This window comes from Humulus lupulus, chromosome 1 (assembly GCF_963169125.1).
Source record: "Humulus lupulus chromosome 1, drHumLupu1.1, whole genome shotgun sequence".
Lineage (NCBI taxonomy): Eukaryota > Viridiplantae > Streptophyta > Magnoliopsida > Rosales > Cannabaceae > Humulus > Humulus lupulus.
In genome coordinates this window covers 43248010-43272631 of record NC_084793.1, presented here as the reverse complement: position 1 = coordinate 43272631, position 24622 = coordinate 43248010, and the positions used below count along the sequence as shown (strand labels likewise).

The 24622-nt window shown below is 36.1% G+C and overlaps 1 long non-coding RNA gene across 2 annotated transcripts; it reads left to right on the top strand.

Annotated features, from left to right (window-relative positions):
• The first annotated feature begins 19421 nt into the window (after nt 1-19421).
• LOC133824531 (uncharacterized) lies at nt 19422-20979 on the top strand. Of its 2 annotated transcripts, none has more exons than XR_009888540.1 (3): nt 19422-19508; nt 19685-19774; nt 20681-20979. It is a non-coding gene; the product is annotated as an uncharacterized LOC133824531 (long non-coding RNA). The 2 variants fall into 2 exon arrangements; XR_009888537.1 differs by lacking the exon at nt 20681-20979 and adding an exon at nt 19971-20674.
• Nucleotides 20980-24622: the final 3643 nt, after the last annotated feature.

Below are 24622 nucleotides of genomic sequence, written 5' to 3'. Positions count from 1 at the left end.
CATCTTGCTAATTATCAGCTATCAAGAGACAAAGAACGAAGAGTCTCAAGGCTAACCCAAAGGTATGGATTCTCTACTCTAACTGAAATGTTAGCTTATGCCTTTATCACTGCTGTGAGTGTAGGTAAACAGGAACCAAACACTTTCCTAGAAGCAATGTCATGCTCTTAATCAAAGCACTGGAAAAAGGCAATGGATGAAGAAATGCATTCATTACACAAGAACAAAACTTGGAGGCTTGTTCAAAGACCACAAAAATAGAAAGTTATTGCTTGAAAATGGTTATACAAGATCAAAGGAATGAAAAATGAATGAACTATTAGGTATAAGGCAAGCTTAGTGGCCGAAGGATTCACACAGAGAATGAATAGATTTTAATGAAATATTTTCCCCAGTGGTGAAATACAAAACAATTCGAATTATGTTGTCATTGGTAACACAATATGACTTAGAATTGGAACAGATGGATGTCACCACTACTTTCTTAAATGGTGATTAGAAGAAACCATATTCATCGAACAACCAGAAGGGTACAAGGAAGAACCAGAAAAGGATCTTGTGTGTCAATTGGATAAGTCTTTGTATGGGTTAACGCAAGCTCCTTGGCAGTGGACACAAGAAATTTAATGAATTCATTACCTCTCAAGGATTTAATAGGAGTATGTATGACACTTGCCTATATTTCAAAGGAGAAAATATATTCACAACTAAATATCTTTTACTCTATGTGGATGATATGTTACTCATCAGCAAGGACAAGGAAAAGGTGGAACAATTGAAGAAGGCCCTCCATTCGAAATTTGATATGAAGGACCTCGGGAATGCTAGCAAGATTTTAGGCATTCATATCAATAGAGACAGACAAAAGAAGACTAGTAATAAATCAGACAAGTTATCTTAAAAGACTAATGGGAAAGTTCTCTATGAAGGGATCTAAGCCATCAAAGATGCCTCTCACAAGCCAGTTGCATTTATCTACAAAACAGTGTCCTGTAACTAGTCAAGGAAAAGATTACATGGAGAAACCTTCATCTTTCACATTCTACAAACCACTGAGTTGAGAAACCTTCTACTGAAATCTATGTCGATACACAATTGTCCCATCAAACACAACTTTCCGGTTTCTTCCTTCAGACCAGCATTGACTTCCCCCCAGCCATCGTCTGCGTCTTCTGTAGTAGATCTTCCAACTAGGTCACGCAACAAAGTACAAACTATGAAGGAGGCCCTTCTCAGGAGAGAGATCATAAACCCTAGCAGAGCAATATTTCTTTAAGTGAGATTTTCAGCTGTTAATTTAATTTACATTAAATATATATATTTCAAAATAAACATTTTTTACTCCTATAACTTGTTGCTTTAAACAAATTTAAATATCTTTGACAATTTAACATCAATAATTAAAATTAAAAAATTATTTCATTAGAATAAAAAATATTAGTAAAATATAAATGTTGGTGATTTTCAAACTAATTGATTTGATACATTATAGCATCCCAAATTTGCTAATAAGGCTTAGGGCTTTGATTAGCGTGCCTGGAGGGCAATAATTGATTTAATTACGTAATATGTGAATTTGATGATTATGTGATTAGAAATGCATGTTTAGGTGAATTAAATATGCACGTGGGTCCCATTTGGCTATTAGAAGCATATTTGTAATTTTATCCCGTTGAGGGCGTAAATGCAATATTTGTATATATTGTGGTCGATACCACGAGTGAGTGGTGATATATTTGTGATGCACGATCTGAGACGATCCTAGGGAGCAATTTAGCTAGAAAGTCACAACATGGTCAAATACCCGGCTCGGGAGGAGCCTAGGGGTATTTCAGAAATGTTATATGTGTTCGGGATTTATTGAGTAATGGGTAGTAATTTAGTAATGATTTGGATATGTCGGGATTAAACGAGGATTTATGGGAACACTCGAGGAATTAGCAGAATTTGGCAATTGACGAAATTGACCTTAGTGGCACTTGAGGACTTAGATTGACTTGAGGGGTAATTTGGTCTTTTGATAAGGGATATACATGGTTTAGAATAGGCTAGGTATTCTTGAGAAGTCACTGGAACTAAGGAGAAGGAAAGGAAAAAAAAAAAAAAAACTCTCAGCCAACCCTCTTGGTTTCTCTCTCTCGGCTACCACTATTTTTCTTAAGTGCTTGAAAGCTTGAAGGTTCTATTAGAGATTCAGACTAAGGGACTGAAGGATTGAAGGCTTGAAGTGTATAGGAATTGCTCAAGCTGAATCTGTAACAGAGGTATGGATCTAGAGTTGTTATTTTACTGAATTCCACTGTAATCCATGAACTTAGTTGAGTTTTGAGCTTAAGATTTAATTGGTGTGAATTGCAGTGAATTAGTTAGTTTATGGGGTTCTAGCACTGCTTAAGGTGTATTAGAATGGTTATGGGACTCAACTCTGATTTTGGTGTGTGTTAGAATGATTTTCAAGGAAGTTTGCTCGTAAAATTTGCATGGGATTTCTGGGTTTCGGTCTCGCGTCGCGACCTTGTTCATCAGGCACTGCGGCCCGCTTGAGTTTATAGGCCAGGGGACTTTAGAAAATTGCCCATGTGTCGCGACACAAGGTTTGGGCATTGTGGCCCGTGTCTCTTAGCAGAGAGGCATTTTGCCTCTGACTTGGGGCGCACCGCGACCCTTAAGGGGGACTGGGTCGTGGCTCAAATGCAGAATTTTGGCTGTTTGAAGGTTATTAGCTCGGGAACTCAAACGTTAAGGCTCGGGAAGGTTTCTACTACCCAGTTTGGTAGAATCCAAGGTCCCAGAGGCTAGATTTATGTCTCGAGACTATTTATTGGATTATAATTTGATAAATGGCTATTATATATATGTTGTGACTAGGTTTTCAACGAGGCTCGTGTTAAAGGATTGTGCTCAGGATTGCGGTTGTAACGTCCCAAAATGACCTAATAAGGCTTAGGGCCTTCATTAGGGGGCTGGGATTGCATTATATGGAATTACGTGTTTAATTGCTATATTAATTGTAAATTATGTGATAATATGATTAAATGCACATATTTAGGGATATTAAATATGCATGTGGGCTTGCTTTTTATTAGAAGGGCGATTTGGTAATTTGTCCTGTTGCGGGCATAAATGTGTATTATGTGCATATATGTGATGTGTGTGAGAGATCACATTATTATGTGTGTTTATTTGAACTATTTGGCATGAGGCGATCCTAGGGAGCAAGTTAGCGGGAAAGTCACAACGGGACCCAATACCCGACTCGGAGCGAGTCAAGGGGTATTTTGGGTAATAGACATTTAATTGGGTTATCGGGTTATGAAAATAAATAATTGAAGATATGTTTGAAGTTAGAGAGTCTAAGAGGGAATGTTGGGGAAACTTTACCATTTTTTTCTTGGGGACGTTTTTGGTACCCAAGCCTTGGGATTAACTTAAGTGACTTAAGTTAGAAAACAAAAGACAAAATAATAGAAACACTTAGCACTTTGTCTAAATCGACCCTTTTCTCTCTCTCTCACTCTTGTTTTCTCTAGACACTTTTCCAAGAAAAGCTTTGAAGCTAAGTGGGATTTTTGGGCTAGAAGTCACAAATTGGAGTTATAAACTTGGGAAAGAATTTAGTAACAATTTGGGGGATTCAATCTTTATTAGAGGTAAGCTTTGAATTATGGATTAAGCATTTAAATTATGAGTTTTTTTTGGTTGTTTTAAGGATATTCTTGAACCCTTTTAGCTTATGGATTGAATTGGAGTTTTGATGAGATTTTAAGACTAAGTTTTGTTGGGTTTTGTTGCTGAGAACATATTAGAGTGATTGGGATAGTTGAATTATGTTTTCGGGTGAAATTTGGTATGGTTAGGATTGAATTTGGCTGGTGAAATGGAGGTTATTAATGGGTTCGAGGGGCCAAGTCGCGACCTTGTTCTTGACAAGTCGCGACTTAGCTTGAACCATGCGCCTTTGGAGGTCTCTGCCTGGGGGGCGCGCCGCGAATTGAGAGGCCAAGTCACGGCCGATGCCTCTGGACAGAGAGGAGCATGAGGCTGGTCAGGGGGCGCGTCGTGACCCACAGGGGGGCAAGTCGCGGCCCGCCTGGGTAGTTTTTCCTTGGGGAGTTTGTTTTAAAATATAACTTTTTCCTTAGGGCTCGGGTTTGTTTCCACTGCCTGGTTTGGTGGAACCCGAGGCCCCGGAGGCTAGGACTTGGTCTGGAAGCCTTTGATCGCTCGATATTAATAGAATCCTATTTTATGGTTGTGACCTAGGGTATCGCTAGGGGCTCAGAACCTGGATCGTGCTCGATGGTCGTTCTTATTTGCGCTTGCTTAGACCTAAGGTAAGAAAACTGCACCCAGAACGTGTTGTATGTGATTAGGGCTTGGCTCGTCTGTTATATATTAATATGATTAGGGCTTGGGCCCCAGGATTGGTTATGTTAGGCTATTGTTCTAAATGCTTGTTGATAAATGCTTAAGTGCTTATATTCGTTGCATGAATTCTATGGTTAGGGCATGTGGCCCCGTTATATAAATATGTTTAGTATTATGAAAATGGTTATCCAATGGGGTTATGTGATTAGCTTGAATATGTGCTTAATTTGTCGGGATGTGCCTATCCACATCTGTTTCTTATAAGTAAGGTATGTAATCCTGGATCAGGGCTTGACTTATGAGTCAAGGACAGCAATAGCGCGCTGTGCGCTAGTCAAGAGGCATTGGCCTAAACCAGCAACATATTATTACGTTGATCGAATCTAAGGTCGGTGGTGAACCACAGGGGTTGGTCTAGCTCTATGGCTAGTGAAATAGAGCTAAGGGCGAGGCCCCAGGTGACTCTATGGTCACATAGCTAGGGCATACGCCCGGGGAGTTGGCTTAAAAGCCAATTGAATAGGACAACGGCCCCAGGTTGATCCAATGATCATGTGATTGAACTTAAATGACATTAGCTATGAATTAATGTTATTGATTATTGTTGAATGGTTATTTTAAAGTTATATTCTTTGTTGTTATACGTTCTGTTTTCTTGCTGAGCCTCGGCTCACGGGTGCTTTGTGGTGTAGGTAAGGGAAAGGGAAAGCTTGACTCTACATGAGTTGGAGAGCTTCGGTGGCGGTGTGTACATATGCGGCTGCTCGACCATCATGGTCGAGGCTATCTCAGAGGAACTAGGGTTATAGCCCTGTTTTGCCGCTTAGGCCAGCTAATGTAACTTTTGATATGTATTTACCCTTTTTAACACTTGGGTTGTAATATTTTGGGATCCAATGTTATATAAAAATTTTGGAATAAAAGTCAATGGTTATTTGAACAAAATTTTTAACCATAACCCTTGTCATTAACCTTAGTTACACGTTTTAGCCAAATGACCTGATTAGTAGGTCTGACACAATTTTAAGTACATAGTGTAATGGTCCTGGATTAGGAGGACGTTACAACTTGGTATCAGAGCTGCCAAGGTTTAAGGGTTCCTGAAGACTGGCTGGGCATGTACACTCGCCACTAAAGACAAGCTCGACTCAGGGTTCGGTAACTGTTATATGTTTAAATACTTAAACATGATATGAATGCCTTATGTGCATGCCTGTTTAGGAAGCATGAGACTATCTAATAGGGTCTGGCTCTTGACTGTTGCGTGAATGTTAAAGAACGTGCTTATTAGCATCGTTATTGCTTGTGGATGCATGGGAACCGCTTATCAGCACTATTATTTGTATATAGGTCAGGGGAAAATGTTTATTAGCATTGTTATTACTGGCAGGAATTACAAGAACATGCTTATTAGCTATGTTGGATTTGTGAAACTACTTGCATATGTTTGTATGTATTGTTATTTGCTGATGGATATCAAGAGGTGCTTATTAGCACTATGAATGAATATATATATTATGTGATGGCATGATTATTAGCATTGCATATGCTTGTTATTTGATGATCTTGGACCGTCAGGCGGCAAGTGGTATAGTTATGACTTACCTAATGGCCGATTTGATCTCTGTAGGGTGGATAGAGTGTCATAATGAATCCACGAAGGTCAGAGAGGCTGGCTGGCCAAGAGTTATAGGCCAGTGAAGGGAATGACCAGGGCCAGGCCCCACCGCCAGCTCCAGAGAACTAGCAACAAGTGCTTGCTGACATGTAAGCCAAGTTAGAGAGGCAGGAAGAAGAGATATGCCTCTTAAGACAACAACAGGTTCCAGTAGGGAACCTACAGGCTGCGGTACCTCCAGTGTCACAGATAGAGGTACCGGCAGTTGTACAACCCCAAGCAGGGGAAGATAGGTGGGAACCCCTATATTAGAGATTCAGGAAGCAACACCCTCCAGTTTCTTAGGGTGGTTCTGATCCACTGAAGGCTGAGCAGTGGATGACCATGATAACCAATAACCTGGACTTTATGAGGGTAGATGGTAATGAGAGAGTGGTCTGTGCCACTTATATGTTTCGGGAGGATGCCCAAATATGTTGGGAGGTGGAATCCCAGACTAGAGCAGTTACCACAATGGAGTGGGAAGAGTTCAGAACCTTATTCAATGAGAAATACTACAATGATGCAGTTAAGGCTGCGAAGGCTAAGGAGTTCAGCAGGTTACTTCAGGGTAACATGTCAGTGACCGATTATGCCCTGAAATTCGATAGATTGGCAGGGGCTACAACCTATGATAGCCCGGGATGTTCGCATTACTACTGTGCCAGGAGTGACTACCTATGCACAGATTGTGGAGAAGGCGCTTACCGCTGAGAATAAGATCTGGCGTGATAATGTAGCCAAAAGGGAATCTAGGAGGCCGAGACCTCCATTTCCAGGTTTTGGTAAGGTCAGAGGCCCCATTGATCAGAAAAGGAAGACCCCAGACACAGTTTCAGTTCCAGGGCCAGATAGGAGGCCACGGGGTATACAGATGGGCCGCCAGAGTGGCGGTAGACATGGAGGGCATTCCCATAGTGTCCTAGGTGCAGAAGGCGCCATGTTGGGGAGTGTCGGGCGAAGGCCTGTTTTGTTTGTGGTAGTACGGGGCATCTGAAGAAAGATTGCCCGAGAGCCAGAAAGGAAGAGCTGAAGAAAGTGGACAGCCTGACACCAGCTCGGGTGTTCACTTTGACCCAGACAGAGGCCGAGGCTAGTCCCTCGGTGGTTACAGGTCAGCTTTCTAGTGCTGGAACCTTTTGCATTGTTCTTATTGATTCGGGTGCTACACACTCCTTTGTTGCTAGTAGGAATATAGATGGGTTGTGTAGACCTTGTGATTTCTTTTCTGTGGGGTTTGGTACGGTATTTTCTACTGGAGAGTTAGTGGTGTCCAGAAGATGGATTAGGTCACTACCGGTTACAGTGGATGGCAGGGAGTTGTCAGTTGACTTGGTGGAGTTAGAAATGACTGATTTTGACATAATTCTTGGTATGGATTGACTATAGAAGTATGGGGCATCGATAGACTGTAAGAAGAAGATGGTAACTTTTGAGCCAGAGAGTGAGGACCCCTTTGTTTTTGTTGGTACTATGCATGGACCTCGTATACCTATGATATTAGTACTTAGAGCTAGAGACCTGTTGCAGGGTGGATGCATTGGGTTCTTAGCTAGTGTGGTGGATACTACTCAGGTCGTGTCAGTGGGCCCAGAATAGACTCGGTTAGTCTGTGAGTTTCTGGATGTGTTTGTAGAGGACTTGCCAAGGTTACCTCCACTTAGGGAGATTGCGTTTGTGATTGAATTGGCATCAAGGACAAAGCCAGTGTCTAGGGCACCTTACAGGATGGCTCCAGCAGAGCTAAAGGAACTAAAGGTTCAATTACAGGAGTTACTGGACTCGGGTTTAATCAGGCCCAGTTTCTCGCCATGGGGCGCACCAGTTCTCTTTGTGAAGAAGAAAGACGGTTCTCTGAGGATGTGCATCGATTACAGGAAACTGAATAAGTTGACTATCAAGAATAGATATCATCTGCCAAGGATTGATGATCGGTTTGACCAGTTGCAGGGTAGAACAATATTTTTTAAGATAGATCTTCGATCTGGTTATTACCAGCTGAGGATCAAGGAGGAAGATATACCGAAGACAACTTTTCGCACCAGGTACGGGCATTATGAGTTTTTGGTTATGTCATTTGAATTGACTAATGCCCCGGCAAAATTTATGAATTTGATGAACAGAATGTTCAAAGACTACCTGGACCAGTTTATGATCGTCTTCATTGACGATATATTGATATACTCTCGGACGGAGACAAAGCATGAGCATCACCTCAGATTGGTATTAGAGAGGTTGAGAGAGCACAGGTTGTATGCGAAGTTCAAGAAGTGCGAGTTTTGGTTTCCATAAGTGACTTTCTTAGGTCACATAGTCAGTAAAGATGGTATTAAGGTGGATCCAACGAAGATTGAAGTGGTCAGAGATTTGCCAAGACCGAAGAACGCTTCAAAGATCAGAAGTTTCTTGGGTTTGGTAGGTTATTACAGGCGCTTTGTGGAAGGGTTCTCCAAGGCTGCATCATCATTGACAGAGTTGACAGCAAGAATCAGAAATTTGTGTGGTCGGACAAGTGTGAAGAAATTTTTTAGAAGCTCAAGGAGAGTTTGATCACCGCACTAGTTTCGAGCCTTCCTACAGATCAAGGTAAGTTTGTGGTTTATTGTGACGCTTCGAGGTAGGGTGATTTCCTATGCATCACGTCAGTTGAAGGATTATGAGCAGAGATATCCCACACATGATTTAGAGCTGGCAGCGGTTGTGTTTTGCACTAAAGGTGTGGCGACATTACTTGTATGGTGAGAAGTGTGAGTTATACACTGATCACAAGAGCCTGGAGTACTTTTTCACCCAGAAGGATCTGAACATGAGGCAGAGACGTTGGTTGGAACTAGTAAATGATTATGATTGTGAGATCCTCTATCACCCTGAGAAGGACAACGTGGTAACAAATGCCTTAAGTCGAAAGGGGCCGAGACAGTTATATAGTGCTAGACAGATATCGAGGAAGTTGGCTGATGAGATGACTTGAGCGGGGATTGAGTTAGTGGTCGGCCATTTGGCCAACATTACTTTACAGTCTACTCTCTTGGAGAGAATCATGCAGAGACAGTTAGATGATTCACAGTTGGGACATGTTAGAGAGGATGTCCTAGCTAGAGTAGCTAAGGACTATTCAGTGTCGAGTATGGGTTTACTGAGGTATAAGGGTCGGATTTGTGTTCCGATGGACACCGAGATCAAACGAGAGATTCTGGATGAATCTCACACCACCCCTTATTCTCTTCATCCAGGCACCACGAAGATGTATCAGGGCCTGAAGGTTTTATATTGGTGGCCTGGGATGAAGAGGGATGTGACCGAGTACGTGGCAAGGTGCCTGACTTGTCAGCAGGTCAAGGCTGAGCATCAGAGGCCAGCGAGGCTGTTGCAGCCTCTGATCCCAGAGTGGAAGTGGGAAGATATTACAATGGATTTTGTGGTAGGCTTGCCCAGGACAGTAGGCCAAAATGATTCTATTTGGGTCATCGTAGATCGGTACACAAAATCAGCTCATTTTTACCAGTAAGGACCAATTACACAGTTGACCAGTATGCAGATCTCTATGTGAAAGAGATAGTTCGCCTTCATGGGACTTCAATGTCTATCGTGTCTGATAGGGACCTTATCTTTACTTCCAAGTTTTGTGGGAGTTTGTAGAGGGCAATGGGTACACAGCTGAAGTTCAGCACAACTTATCATCTTCAGACCGATGGTCAGTCTGAGAGGACTATCCAGATATTGGAGGACATGCTGAGAGCGTGTGTGTTGGACTTTGAAGGGTCCTGGAGTAAATATTTGCCTATGATAGAATTTTCTTATAACAACAGTTATCATTCTACCATCAGAGTGGAACCTTATGAGATGTTCTATGGTAGGAAGTGCAAGTCGCCCATTCACTGGGATGGGATGGGTGAGAGGAAATATCTAGGTCCGGATGCAGTCCAGAGGACCACTGAGGCTATCGAGAAGATTAGAGCTTGGATGCTCGCTTCTCAAAGTAGGCAGAGGAACGTAGAGTTCCAGGTGGGAGACTATGTCTTCCTTAGGGTTTCACCTCTGAGCGAGGTGAAGAGGTTCGAAAAGAAGGGCAAGCTGAGCCCCAGGTTTGTGGGACCGTTTGAGATCCTGGAGAGGATCGGGCAGGCGGCCTACAGATTGGCCTTACCCCCTGCACTGTCTAGTGTGCATAATGTATTCCATATTTCCATGTTGAGGAAGTATGTGTTAGATGAAACTCATGTACTGAGTTATGAGGATTTGGAATTGGAGGCAGACTTGTCTTAGGAAGAACAACCAGTTCAGATTCTTGACAGGAAGGACAAGGTCCTGAGGAACAAGACTATACCTTTGGTTAAGGTCTTATGGAGGAATAGCAGAGTCAAGGAAGCGACCTGGGAGTTGGAGGCAGATATGCGAGCTCAGTTTCCCGAGCTGTTCAGGTAAAATTTCGAGGACGAATTTTCTGTAAGGAGGGGATAGTTGTAACGTCCCAAAATTACCTAATAAGGCTTAGGGCCTTGATTAAGGGGTCGGGATGGCAATATATGGAACTACGTGTTTAATTGCTATATTAATTGTGAATTATGTGATAATATGATTAAATACGCATATTTAGAGATATTAAATATGCATGTGGGCTTGCTTCTTATTAGAATGACGATTTGGTAATTTGGCCCGTTGCGGGCATAAATGTGTATAATGTGCATATATGTGATATGTGTGAGATACCACATTATTATCTGATTTTTTTGGTTGTTTTAAGGATATTCTTGAACCCTTTTAGCTTATGGATTGAATTGGAGTTTTGATGAGATTTTAAGACTAAGTTTTGTTGGGTTTTGTTCCTGGGAACATATTAGAGTGATTGGGATAGTTGAATTATGTTTTGGGGTGAAATTTGGTATGGTTAGGATTGAATTTGGCTGCTGAAATGGAGGTTATTTATGGGTTCTAGGGGCCAAGTCGGGACCTTGTTCTTGACAAGTTGCGACTTAGCTTGAACTAGGCGCCTTGGGAGGTCTCTGCGATCGCTCGATATTAATAGAATCCTATTTTATAGTTATGACCTAGGGTATCGCTAGGGGCTCAGAACCGGGATCGTGCTCGATGGTCGTTCTTATTTGCGCTTGCTTGGACCTAAGGTAAGAAAACTGCACCCAGAACGTGTTGTATGTGATTAGGGCTTGGCTCGTCTGTTATATATTAATATGATTAGGGCTTGGGCCCCAGGATTTGTTATGTTAGGCTATTGTTCTAAATGCTTGTTGATAAATGCTTAAGTGCTTATATTCGTTGCATGAATTCTATGGTTAGGGCATGTGGCCCCGTTATATAAATATGTTTAGTATTATGAAAATGGTTATCCAATGGGGTTATGTGATTAGCATGAATATGTGCTTAATTTGTCGGGATGTGCCTATCCACATCGGTTTCATATAAGTAAGGTATGTAATCCTGGATCAGGGCTTGACTTATGAGTCAAGGACAGCAATAGCGCGCTGTGCGCTAGTCAAGAGGCATTGGCCTAAACTAGCAACGTATTATTACGTTGATCGAATCTAAGGTCGGTGGTGAACCACAGGGGTTGATCTAGCTCTATGGCTAGTGAAACAAAGCTAAGGGCGAGGCCCCAGGTGACTCTATGGTCACATAGCTAGGGCATACGCCCGGGGAGTTGGCTTAAAAGCCAATTGAATAGGACAGCGGCCCTAGGTTGAGCCAATGATCATGTGATTGAACTTAAATGACATTGGGTATGAATTAATGTTATTGATTATTGTTGAATGGTTATTTTAAAGTTATATTCTTTGTTGTTACACGTTCTGTTTTCTTGCTGAGCCTCGGCTCACGGGTGCTTTGTGGTGTAGGTAAGGGAAAGGGAAAGCTTGACTCGCCATGAGTTGGAGAGCTTCGGTGGCGGCGTGTACATATGCGGCTGCTCGACCATCATGGTCGAGGCTATCTCAGAGGAACTAGGGTTATAACCCTATTTTGCTGCTTAGACCGGCTGATGTAACTTTTGATATGTATTTACCCTTTTTAACAGTTGGGTTGTAATATTTTGGGATCCCATGTTATATAACACTTTTGGAATAAAAGTAAATGGTTATTTGACCAAAATTTTTAACCCTAACCCTTGTCATTAACCTTAGTTACACGTTTTAGCCAAATGAACTGATTAGGAGGTCTGACACAATTTTAAGTACACAGTGTAACGATCCTGGATTAGGAGGATGTTACAACGGTGCTCAGATAGCTTGGGACACATGTAAGAAAATTGTTGTACCCGTAGAGCAAGGCGTGGCCCTATTGAGTGAATTGCAGGGTGTAGCCCTAATGTTTATGTTTAGTATATGTTTAAATAACTGTTGATATTATGCTATGTGATACATATTTGTAAGTGAAGGCTAAAGGTCGGGAACGGGGTTGAGCACGCGGAGTGCAAAGTCGAGTATGGCAAGGGGTCGAGAAACTGCATTGAGCATGCGGAGTGCAAGTCGTTAGGGCGAGACCGTCCTAGGAAGCTGGAGTCATCCTCTCGGTGAAGACCGCAAACCCAGGGCCTGGTAAAGCACCTCGGATGGCATGGTCGTTATGTGTTTAGCCTGTTGGTTGCTTTGTTATATGTTGTTGATAGATATGCATATGTTAATTGTTTTGTGTTGAGTTTTCTTGCTAGGCAAGGCTCACGGGTGCTCTATGGTGCAGATAAGGGCAAAGGAAAGGTCGACCAACCATGAGTATGGAGAGTGTGGAGCGATAGGTACATGTTCGGCCTACCTGGCTGCCACGGCCAGGGTTATTTTGGGAAGATGTAATGTACTGGTATAGATTTGTCACCTAAGTTGACCGTAAATGTATTTTGAGATGTAAAGCAAATTCTAAACAATATTTTTGGGATCCCAAATGTATAACTCTTTACGATTTCAATGAATTACCATGTTTTTACATTAAATGTCTTTAAACAGATTTTGTCTCAGTTTAGTCACATTTTTTTACCTAAAACCTCGATTACGCGAGCTAATAGCACGTTTTTAACTCACTTAGTAACGACTCTAAGGAAGTAGGGTTTTACATACATTCTTTCCAAAATAGATTATTTTCAGCCGCGGCCCCCACACTACAAGAATTTTAGCCTAATATTACACCTAAAAATAACAATTTTCAAAAAACGCTATGGTTAAATAGAAAAAATTAGGCGCGTTTTGGTACAGTAAATTTTAAAGCCCGCCACTAGCTTTTCCATCTCCCCCTCTAATATTCTATTAGCCCTAAAGTATCTCTCTCTCTCCTGTATCTTCTTCTTCACAAATCAACCCTAACTGCGTTCCCCTCTCTGTCTCTTTTTCTCTCCCTCTAAAAATAGCCACACACACTCAAATCTCTTGCCTTCTCTCAATCTCTCGTTCATCCCACTCACAATGACTCTCTCTTTCGCTCTCTCTGGTTTGGAACCATCGTTCACCGACCTCTCTCTCTCATTCTCTTTCAGATGTGGGTGCTAAGGATCAATGATGAAGGGTCCCAGGAAAGGGCTTTGGGACGATGATGAAAATACGCAATAAGGGGCGAAGCAGATGCTCCCCAAAGTGCTTTGACCCTTTCTTCTCCCTAGCGCGAACCAGAGGCCTTTCCTCCATGGGCGATGGGCAACCGAGTCTATCCATTATGTGAAGTAAGGTAACTTTAACCCATTTTTTTAATTTATGATATATGAAGTATGATTTATATGTAAACTAAGGTAACTGAGCCTGTCAATTTTGATTATTTTTTTTTGTGTTGATTTATGGATTTGAAAGTTTAAAATCCTAAACCTCAAACATTTAATGAGCCTCAATCAATACTTGCAGGACAAACAACTTCAGATTCAATTATAATAAAGAACACGACCACTGAACCCGTTGATCTCTGGGGAGTAAAGATTTATGCCTCAACCCCAGAAGACACGTTCACGATTTCTCTAATGGAGCCTCCGCGGGCAGATTCTGATGTAAAAACCATACAAGCATTCCTTGAATCTCATTCCTTGGAAGACAGGGTGCTTCAGCCTGGTGAGACTTTGACTGTATGGCTTTCTTGCAAACCCAAGGAAGTTTGTATGCACACTGGAATAGTGCATTTTGATATCAATAATGATACTACAGAAAGAGTTGTTTTTCTCTTGGCGGATGATAAGATTTCTCAGACACTTGCTTCCAGGAATCCTTACTCAAAAAACATTAGAAAGAAAAAACAGTTTACTGTGGATTCATATGTTACAACTCCACGTCCTTCTAGAGGGAATCGCCAATTTGTAAGAAATAGGCTTCCGCGATATGATATTCCAAGAGAAATTAGAGAACTTCTTCAAGAAAATCAGATCCCTGATTGCGTTCATGAGGGGCTTACTAGTAGAAGAAAATATTCTTCTTTCTTTAAAACTTTACTTATTATGGAAGAGCTACAATTGGAGGTAGCTTGTTTATTTTATAAGATGCGTAACAGTCAATCTTTCTTTTTCTTTTTGGGTGCTAAAAGTTGGCCATTTGTTAATTCAAGAAGACATGAGGACCTATGACATGGAGCGTGTCTATTTCAGGAGAAAGGGAAACCAATTTTTGTCCCTTGAAGTCCCTGGGCTTGCTGAGAGAAGACCATCACTTGTCCATGGGGATATTATTTTCACTAAGCTTGCCTTTGAAGATGCACGGAGTCCCTCATATCAAGTTTGATTGTACTATAATTTTATGACCTCGTTAAGTTGATGTAGCATGGACTATTGGCCATCCATGGAAGTAATTTCTTTTAATTTGTATTCATAGGAAGGAAATATATTTGAACGAATGCTCCTCTTTATTATGTGAATCACTTTCTTGTTTTGTTTATCTAATAAAAATGAGAGAATAGGAACAAAAGGCTAAAGAATAGAATTTTAACTAGGTTGATATTATACTCGAAACCAAATGACACTCTCTCAATATATTAATAAAGGAAAGAGAAACCAATACAAAGAGTATCCTAAAAAGCTAACAAAAAGAAAAACACAAATTAGAGTGAAGTCTCTTTAAAATCTTCCTAGTTCAAAACTACTAGGAAAAAAACTCATTGCAAAAGAGCACAACATTTTAACAAATTATCTTAAATTGTTAAATTCTGAACCATAAAATTCCTAGAAATAAAAGAAGATAAAAAATTTGGACAAGGAGACCACCAAGAAGATAAAAAATATGTGAGTTACTATTAATGCGTCTCTTTGAAACTATATTTATTTTTGTGGAATTCTTCCCATAGATATTGTTTATAATTTGTGATATAATTGAAAAATTCCCACAAATATTTCAGACATATGACTGGTTTTTTTCTTGTTAATCCAAATTTAGGGTTGTATCCACCGAGTTGAGGCTGACGAAGTGCATTTGAAGTTTGCCCTAGATTTTCATTCACGGCATAGAGATGATAATAGCTATAATGTACAGTTTACATATAACCGAATCAACATGAGAAGGTTATATCAAGCTGTTGATGCTTCAGCACAATTAGAGAAAAGCTTCTTGTTTCCATTATATATGTAACACTCGATCATGCTCTTTGATTGTTTTTTTTTTTTTTGCAGTTTATTTTAATATTGATTGTGTTCATGTTGCTATTTACAAACCAAAAGCAAACCGTCCCTCCCCCTCTGTTTATCTCTCCTGCTGGCTATGAGCAAGAACAGAAGACCTCTGTTTATCTCTGTGAGCGGTATAGTTTGTGATTTTTTTTTCTTTTCAGATTTCAATATCAAGAAAACATTTTGAATATTATCAGTATATATATATATATGTGTGTGTGTGTGTGTGCTTGTGTTAGAATTATTTCTAAAATCCTGACTTTCATACTCAACTCAGTTTTTTATTTTGTTTCTTAGTCATTGAGTTAATATAATATATGGCTTCAGTTTATTCTTGTTTCTTGCCTGACCTTTGCCTGACCTAGTAACTTCCCCACCGCTGCTGGATTAGCTTCCTCTGCTGCTGGTTTAGCTTGTTTTGGTAATATAAAAATTTTAAGTCTTTCTTCTTTTCATACAAATGTAGTGTTGTTTTAACCGTTTTTCTTCTAAAGTATAGTTAAAAGAACCATAGTTTTGATTGTGTTTTCTAAAGTGCTAAAGTACCATTAACTTGATTTAAAATGTATGTTAAAGTAATCTTTGATTTATTTTACTGAAAGTCCATTTTTCCATATCTGTTTTGTTTTTGTATTTCTCTCTTCCCTTCTCTATGTTGGTCTTTTTCCATTTTTTTCTTTCTTTTTAATAAAATGGCCAAATAAGTTATATGTATTTCTGATTGTTTGTTTTGGATTTAGACAGAGTTAGAAGTTTTACAATAAGTTTTCTTTCATTTGTAAATCTGGTGTTCTTGATTTTCTTAGTTGTTTGAAGCTTTTTTTTTTTTTTTTTTTTTCTTCTGGTTTTGTTACTTGTTAATTAGGAATATATATTTTGATTTGTTTTTTGAAATTGATTTGATAATCTGATATGGGAAATTTTGGGGAATTTTAGTTGGCACTTTAGATTTGATTGGTTGACAATATTCTTGTACAGTTAAAGAGTACACAAAATTTGAACTCAAGGGCTTAACTTTCTCTTGGTACTTTAACTTTAATATGCAAAATTTGAAACCATAGACTTCAATTTGAGTCCAATATGGGCTCCTTTCTGACCACAAGGATCTCAGCCAGCATATTTTTGGTTCATTTTATAGTAGTTAGAATCTACCTCACACAAAAATATGTTGAATAACTTGCAGCATAGCTAGAGAGCTTGATTTGGAGGAACGGACTTCCAGGACTGAAACTGCTAATGTGCTGAATGAGCCAGTATGTCTCTTTTCATCTCATCTCATCTTGCAAGTCATTTATAATTTAAGTAGTTTCTTTTTCTCTAGAGTTAATTATGAGAAATTCATAAACATTGTTTGGTAAATGAAAATTGTATTGTTCTGCTTTACTAACTCTGTTAGATCATTCCTTTTATTCTGTTAGCTTTCAATTTTATACATATTTGTAAAATTTGGGCTCCTTAATCTATTTCTAAAATTTAAAATGTATTTGAATGAATTAGTTTAGTGATAGTGCTAGTTCTCTCAATATCCTATCTTTCCATATCAAGTTTGAAATTCATGTCTAGATCATTTCACTGGTAGTCCTGTGCATATTTTGTAGATGCATTCATACTAATATTGATTAGCATTGTGGCTGTTAAGTTGTCAGTTGCAATTTGGTACAAAAGAATAATGCAATTTGGTACTCGTTGGCTTGCTATAGTAGTATAAACCATGCACGAATATAATATTTATGTCCTTTAATATTAATAGTGCTTTAATATCGTTGTTGTTTAATTTGGTGATGTCATATTGCTAATGTATGTATCTATCTCTGTATTTTTTTTCTCTCTTTGTAATTTAGTTAAAGCTTTTTTGGTTGGCTGCCTCCGAGAGAAAAGACAAGATACTTAGTGTGTCTGATGGGTCAATCAAATGTTTAATGCCTTTTTGCCTTTAATAAAAAAGAATCCACACATGAAGCTGTTTGAGCCACTACTCTATACAATCACTTTTCAATCTAAATGATTGAAGACAACATTTCTTTATTTCACTTTCCAATAAAAGCTTCAGAGAGTTTTATTGAGTTAACTCTAATCTAAGTTTAAAATTAGTTTTATACTTCTTTAAGGGTCCTTAGCTAAGTCCTACAATGTTGGCCATTGTAACATATTCAACAAATTTCATACAAGCTAACCATGGACCTGACCACTGGACTTACTTCTCATTAGTTGAAATGATGGGAGAAAACTTATTTTAGTATCATGTAAAGAATTTCAACTTCAAATGTCTAGTCTTAGATGATTTTCTTACAATCTATCAGCTTTTGATTCTACTTAACTTCAAAATGATGATACAACTTTCATTTTGAACTCACAGGACAAGAAGTCATCAACGGGATGATGTCGAAAACTACAAGGCTAAAGTACCTGAAGAGAATGCAGACATGCATGATATAAATGCGGCCTGCTATTGGTTCATCTCTTGGATTTCAGTTTCTTTCAGATAGTTCATCTCCTTCAGTAATGGCCATAGCACCTGTTGGCTTCACCTTTAAAGCTTTTGGTTACAGAATAGCTCTGCCTGAATATGCTCCAGGGTATGTATCCCCAAAGGAAAAATTGGGTTAAGTCTTGTGCTTTTGAAATATGGGGTTAATCTCACTTTAATCTCATTGTAGGTGGATTTACTTTTGGCTGCTGCTTGTGGTCTTTTCATCAGTGAAGAAGCTTTAAATATATGGGTCTGTCTTCTGTTCTGGTACTTCTGTTATGCTATCTATCAAACTAGAATAATTAATTCACAGTTTGATGTTGGGACAGCCTAACACTCTGTTTTTTAATTTTATTTTTAATCTTTATTGCAGGTATATATCATAGACTATGGTCTTGCAAAAAAGTATAGCGATCTTCAGACGCACAAGCACATTCCATACAGGTAACATATATTTGAGAAATATTATGGTCTTAAGTAAAGTGGAAGGTGTTTATATCATGTGTAATGATTATCACTGTGCTGAGTTTTAACTTATAAATGTTAATATTAAATAACAAGTTTTTAGATTGGTTTGGGCAAACATTAGGGTGATACTTATGTGTTTCTCATTATCAATTTTGTGTTCTTGGATCCAAATTTGCTTGAACCTTTAAATTTTTGATCATTATGTTAATTTATTGCTTCAGGGAAAACAAGAATCTCACAGTAATTTATTGCTTCATAATGCTTAGAGATAACTGAAAACTAAATGGAAGATAAAATGTAAACCGTAAATAGTAATATGGAAGAAAAGAAAACTGATTTTTAAGTAAAATTATTCCAACAGTTATTCAAGTTTAATTAGATAGGGAATTACCACAAAATAGCCTTTGGTATAACCAACCTAGGCCAATCCCTTATGTGTGGGTGGGGGTGGTCAGATATTTTTTTCCACATGATTCATTAAATCAAATCACATTTTGTTGTAGAATGAAAATAATAGAAATTAATCATATAAGCTATACAACAACCTATTAGGGGGATCCTTTTGTTCATGCAGATACTAAAAGGCCTATGAGCGTTTGGATTAAAGATCATAGCACGGTTGGTTCTAGTGTTTTGATTCATACATGATAGTCCTTAATATTAGTAATAGATACTTAAGATTGTTTCTGGTGAGTTAGTTGAAAGTTTTCATGTTGTGGGCTCTGCAAAATTAATTCTAGATTCAGCTAGGCCAATAGTTGCTATTGTTAGCATCTTAATCTTTCCTAACTGTCAAGTTAATTTAACTTCTGGAAGCATTTGTTGTACTCTAGTATTAAAACTCTCTTAGACTTGTTCTGAAACCTTTTGCTTGTTCCAATAGGACAAGGGATTTGAATTTGCCAAAGTAGTGATTCAAGATTTGAAAAATAGAGGCTATTCTGCAATAGGTGCTGCAGGCTTTTGTTGGGGTGGTAAGTTTGTTGACATACTTATTTGTTTTCCATTATGGTATCTAGATGACATTTTGGCAAATTCGAAAATAACTTGTGAACAAATTCAATCACGAGCAGTGACTGACTTTGTTATTTCAAACCATATATCTAGTTGTTACTTACGCTAAGCTGATCAAGATTTTTTCTGTTCTCAGCCAAGGCTGCAATTCAACTCGCAAAGTGCGACTCTATTAAGGCTGCTGCCCTCTTACATCAATCTTACGTCACTGTGGATGACATCAAAGGTACTACATAGTGATACTACATAGTGATATACATAGTGATATGATACTTTGAAACAACTACAAATTATAAGATAACTTTTAGTTCAAACTCTTGTGTATTTCACTTCACCAAAACTCCAATTTTTGCATTTTATGTTAAACTTGACTCATTCTTTCTCAACTCAAAAATATTAATCCATGATTCAAATACTTTCAGAGGTTAAGGTTCCATTGGCAGTACTTGCAGCAGAGTTTGACCATCCAGAGATCGTCAAACAATTTGAGGAGGTCTTAAAAGGAAAACCTGAGGTAGGATATTATATTTTTGTGTTTTCCATTGGCTGTTGAGGGTTTGTTAGGAGTTGTGTTTACAGTGGCTGCATTAACAGATGAAGCAATGGATGTTGGTGAGGTTTTTTTTTTTTTTTTGCTGTAAGAGTTCTCTGATATGTCTACAAATTAGTTTATGAATTTTGACCTATATCTAATTTGTTCATGAAATTGTTTAAAAATCATGCTTTAAAGTTTAATTAAGTGCTTGTTCTCTTTGTTTAATTAACCCTGTTCAATCCCCAAATAACATCCAGCCATTTACTACAATTCAGAGTTGTTTAAGTTCTTGGCACAATGTTCCAGTGATATTTCATTATAAGTCTGTAAAAATTATAGTATAGCATTCATTCATTACCTGGGCTAAATACATGTTAGTTTGGATTCAAAGTGGGTTAATGAAATCTTTTACAGGTCTTTGTTAATTTTTAAGCATCTCCATTTTTTTTTTGTCTTTAGCACATATAATCATTAAGCTGTGCAAAATAGCTAGTGGTATGAGGTTCATCTCATCTGATGTTCATGCATATCTATGTAATAATCTATTTGGTTTTAAGGGAAATAATATGTGTCTAATGTCCATATGTGCTGTTTTAGGTTCAGATCACTTCCAGGACTTGTCAACCAGACCCAAAGGGATATCATAGAATGTGAGAATTTTGTCTTCCGGACAAGTGCACAAAGGATGATGAATTGAAGGATGGAGCAAGTTTCATGCATGATTTACTTTTGTGTATCTTGTAATGTTTTTGTTTTTCATTTTTGAAGTAAAAAATGTTCAAGAAACTTTATTATGTTATGCTTTCAAACTTAAGTTAGAACTAAGATCTCATGAAGTAGACATATTCATGGTTTGAATTAGTTATTGTTTAATGTAATACTTATGGTTTATCAATATATTGAGAATTACATTTTATGATTAATTTTGATTTTTTTTATCAAAATACAATAATGAAAATATTTTAATTAAAAAAAAACCATATAAGTATACTTATCAAAATAAAATTTAAAATTTTATTACTAAATGTTATGATTTAAAAACATATTACAAGCGTAAAAAATCGTTATGGTTTATATAATATAACAAATTAAAAATGTTATCAAAATAATAAAATGTAACAGTTGAAAAGAGTTATGAAAAAAGTACAAGATTAAACTTCAAATTTATAACCAAAAACTCTATCTAAATGTTATTATTTGAAAATTATAGCACCTAAAAATGTGTTATTGAATAGTTTAAGATAACACCGAACATAACATTCAAAAACTGTTATAGAAAAGACTGGACTTTTAATAACAAGGGCTATGTTAGCATTTTCAGAAGTGCTATCAATAGTCCCGGTTAACAGTTTTTAAGTGTTATGAATACTGTTTTTTCTTGTAGTGCCATTCTTTACACTTTGTAACACTTAGGTCCCAAAAGTTAATTTTGTATCAGTTAGGCACCATTTCAAATTGTATCGTTTAAGTCCCTAAATGCTATTTTTGTTTATTTTTTCTTTGAAAATACACAAAAAAAATATATAAAATAAATGGTGAATCATTCTTAAAATGTTTGGACATTTAATTTATGACAATAACAAACATGACATGAGAAAAAAAAAATTTAATATTTTTAAAAATTAAATTAATATTTTATTAAAAAAAATATTCTTACCTACATCATTGTTTTATAATTAATATTAATAACTATGTTATCTCGATTATCTTGATATTATCATTTTTTATTATGTTTATGATTTTTTATTTCATACATTCTTTTTAAAACTAAGTTATTTATGTGCATATCTCTTTTATATAAAAAAAAAAATGTGTAGATGACGGAAATTCTTGGTTTTAACGATTTTTTTATTTTTTTCCGTTAACTTTAACGGAATATTCTTATATTTAATAGAATATTCTTATATTTGGCGGTAGATTGTAAACATGACTTAAACTTAAAAATAATAAAATCATATATTTTATAACTTAAATAAAATTTTATTAAACTTAAACTTAATATTATATTAAACATATATATAATATATAATCTTTTGTTGTCACTGCCAAATTCAAAAACTAGAACAAACATAAATTTAAACAATAATAAATTAATTAATTAATTTAAAGATATTTTATGATAGTTCAAATAATTAAATCATATTTATTTAAAAATAATAAATGCATACATATCAGTTTTTTTTTATCTTATAAATTTGTGTGATAATTTGTTTTTTGTCAAGTAATTGAAGCTCTTTTTCTTCATCAAATTCACCAAAGGATATTGTGAGATACATTAGAAACTAAAAATAGTTGATGTATGTATACTAGTGTCTACACTATGACTTTTTTTTATTCTTATTTTATTTCTATTATTAATTTCTTTTTAAATATTATTGTATTTTATATATATGTCATGTAGCCATGTAAATATATATATATATATAAATGTCAAAGTTGTGTTTAGATGTCATATATGCAGAGATTATTGATATAAATATTTATATATACTATAGAACTATAATTCATTCTATTATATATATATATTTAAAAAAAACAGTGAACCGATTTTTATTAAAATTATAGATAATGTCTACAAATTTAAAACTAAGCAAATGTGAATTGCACGTTCCTTCAACCTAGTATATATATATATATATGTTTATATATATATATATATGCACTTTTAATGGTTACTATCTATAATAGTTACTTTAATATTTACTATTTGATTAAGATCAATGATTCATATTTATAATTGTTAATTAATATTTCTAAAAATAAATTTTGATTTTTTCAAACTTTTGGAAGGGTTACATACATAATGACATGAATGTCACATATTTATTAATTAAAGAATAAAAAAAAATCTTATTTAATATTCATTCTCCATTCATTCTTCATTTTTGATTTGTTCCTTTTATCCATTCCATGAGAAAAAAAATATCATTGTGAAATTAATTAATGTGACCATTATCTTTCCAACTAATGTTTATTGCCTAATTAATCTAAAAAATTTGAAATTATTGATTTTATATATTTTATTTATTTATTTTAATCATTCATCATCAAAAATTTGTTTAGTGATTTATGGTAACCATCCATGGGTAATAAACTTTGAGAACTCTTCCTTTTATATATATATATATATGATTAGTTATAAGTTGCATTATAGATAAAATTTACAAAATAAAAAATAAATGTGTACATTATAAATATTGATAATCTCGTGATAGTTCAGTTATTGATATTATAAATTTGTAGGTAAGATTTTTTTTAATAAAAAACTAATTTAATTTATAAAAACCATTAAATATTTTTAAAATATCATGAAAATATATATTTTTCAATGTCATGTGTTGGTATTGTTATAAAGTAAGTGATCCAATTTTTTTTAAGATTGATTCACCATTTTTTTATATTTTCTTTATGTATTTTGAAAGAAAAAAGAAATAAAGATATCATTTAAGGATCTAAATGATATGATTTGAAAAAATTGTGGACTTAACTGATACAAAATTAACTTTCGACACCTAAATATTACAAAGTATAAAAGATGGAACTGTAGTCGAAAAAAACCCCACCCAAAATTGATCATGCTTATGTATTCGCTACATAACTTACAAAGTTTATGCTTTTGTTGTAAAGATTGATAAATGATCGGACTCTATTCTTTATATGCCAAACAAAATTAATATATATATATATATAATTTACTTTGTGTAATAGATTGATAAATAATTGTTTTATTAGCACCCACCAATAACATCTTCTTCTGAGTCATTGTTTTGCAGGTACTTTCTGGACAAACCTTTCGAAGCTTGCTTAGTGCAACTCTACCAAGATCAATGCCACAAATGTAAGAGCCAAGGTCGAGTAACACGTATGAAAAGCTCTCTCTCTTATGTTTCGATTTTCATCATACTATTTGCTTTGGTTTATGTTTTTCGTCTATTGCTTTTTATATAGAAGCACCCTTATATTAATATTATGTTTTCTAAATGTTTAGATTTAGATACATTTTAGTTCATAATTTTTATATAGGTTTAGCGTTTTCAGTTACTATGTTGTATATTTTTTTAGTTGCTGATGTTGTGAAAGTAAAATACTTACTATTGTATAACTTTATTCATGCGAAAAGATATAATTAATTACCTTTTAGTCTTTTTTTAAGTAGTCTCTTTACCGACCCAACAACCTCAAAAAAAATGATAGTCGAGAACGATGTTAATGGTAAGAGTAACACATTCAATCAGAAATGCCCTATTAATTGTAGGGTTTTATTCATATAAGAATGTGTTTTTATTGCTATATCCATCAATTGCAAAGATTTTATTTTATTTAAAAAAAATCAATTACTGATATCTCTAATTAAAAAAGTTTATAATTAATATCCAATAATTAAAATTTGCAATTTTTTTTCTGTTTGGTTATAAGAAAATATTATTTATGTAATCACCTCATTTTTTTTCTTTGATCTTTGAAATATTATGAGTATGATCCTAACTATTTATTAAATTATACATTATGGTCAATTATCATGATCATACGCTTTGGATG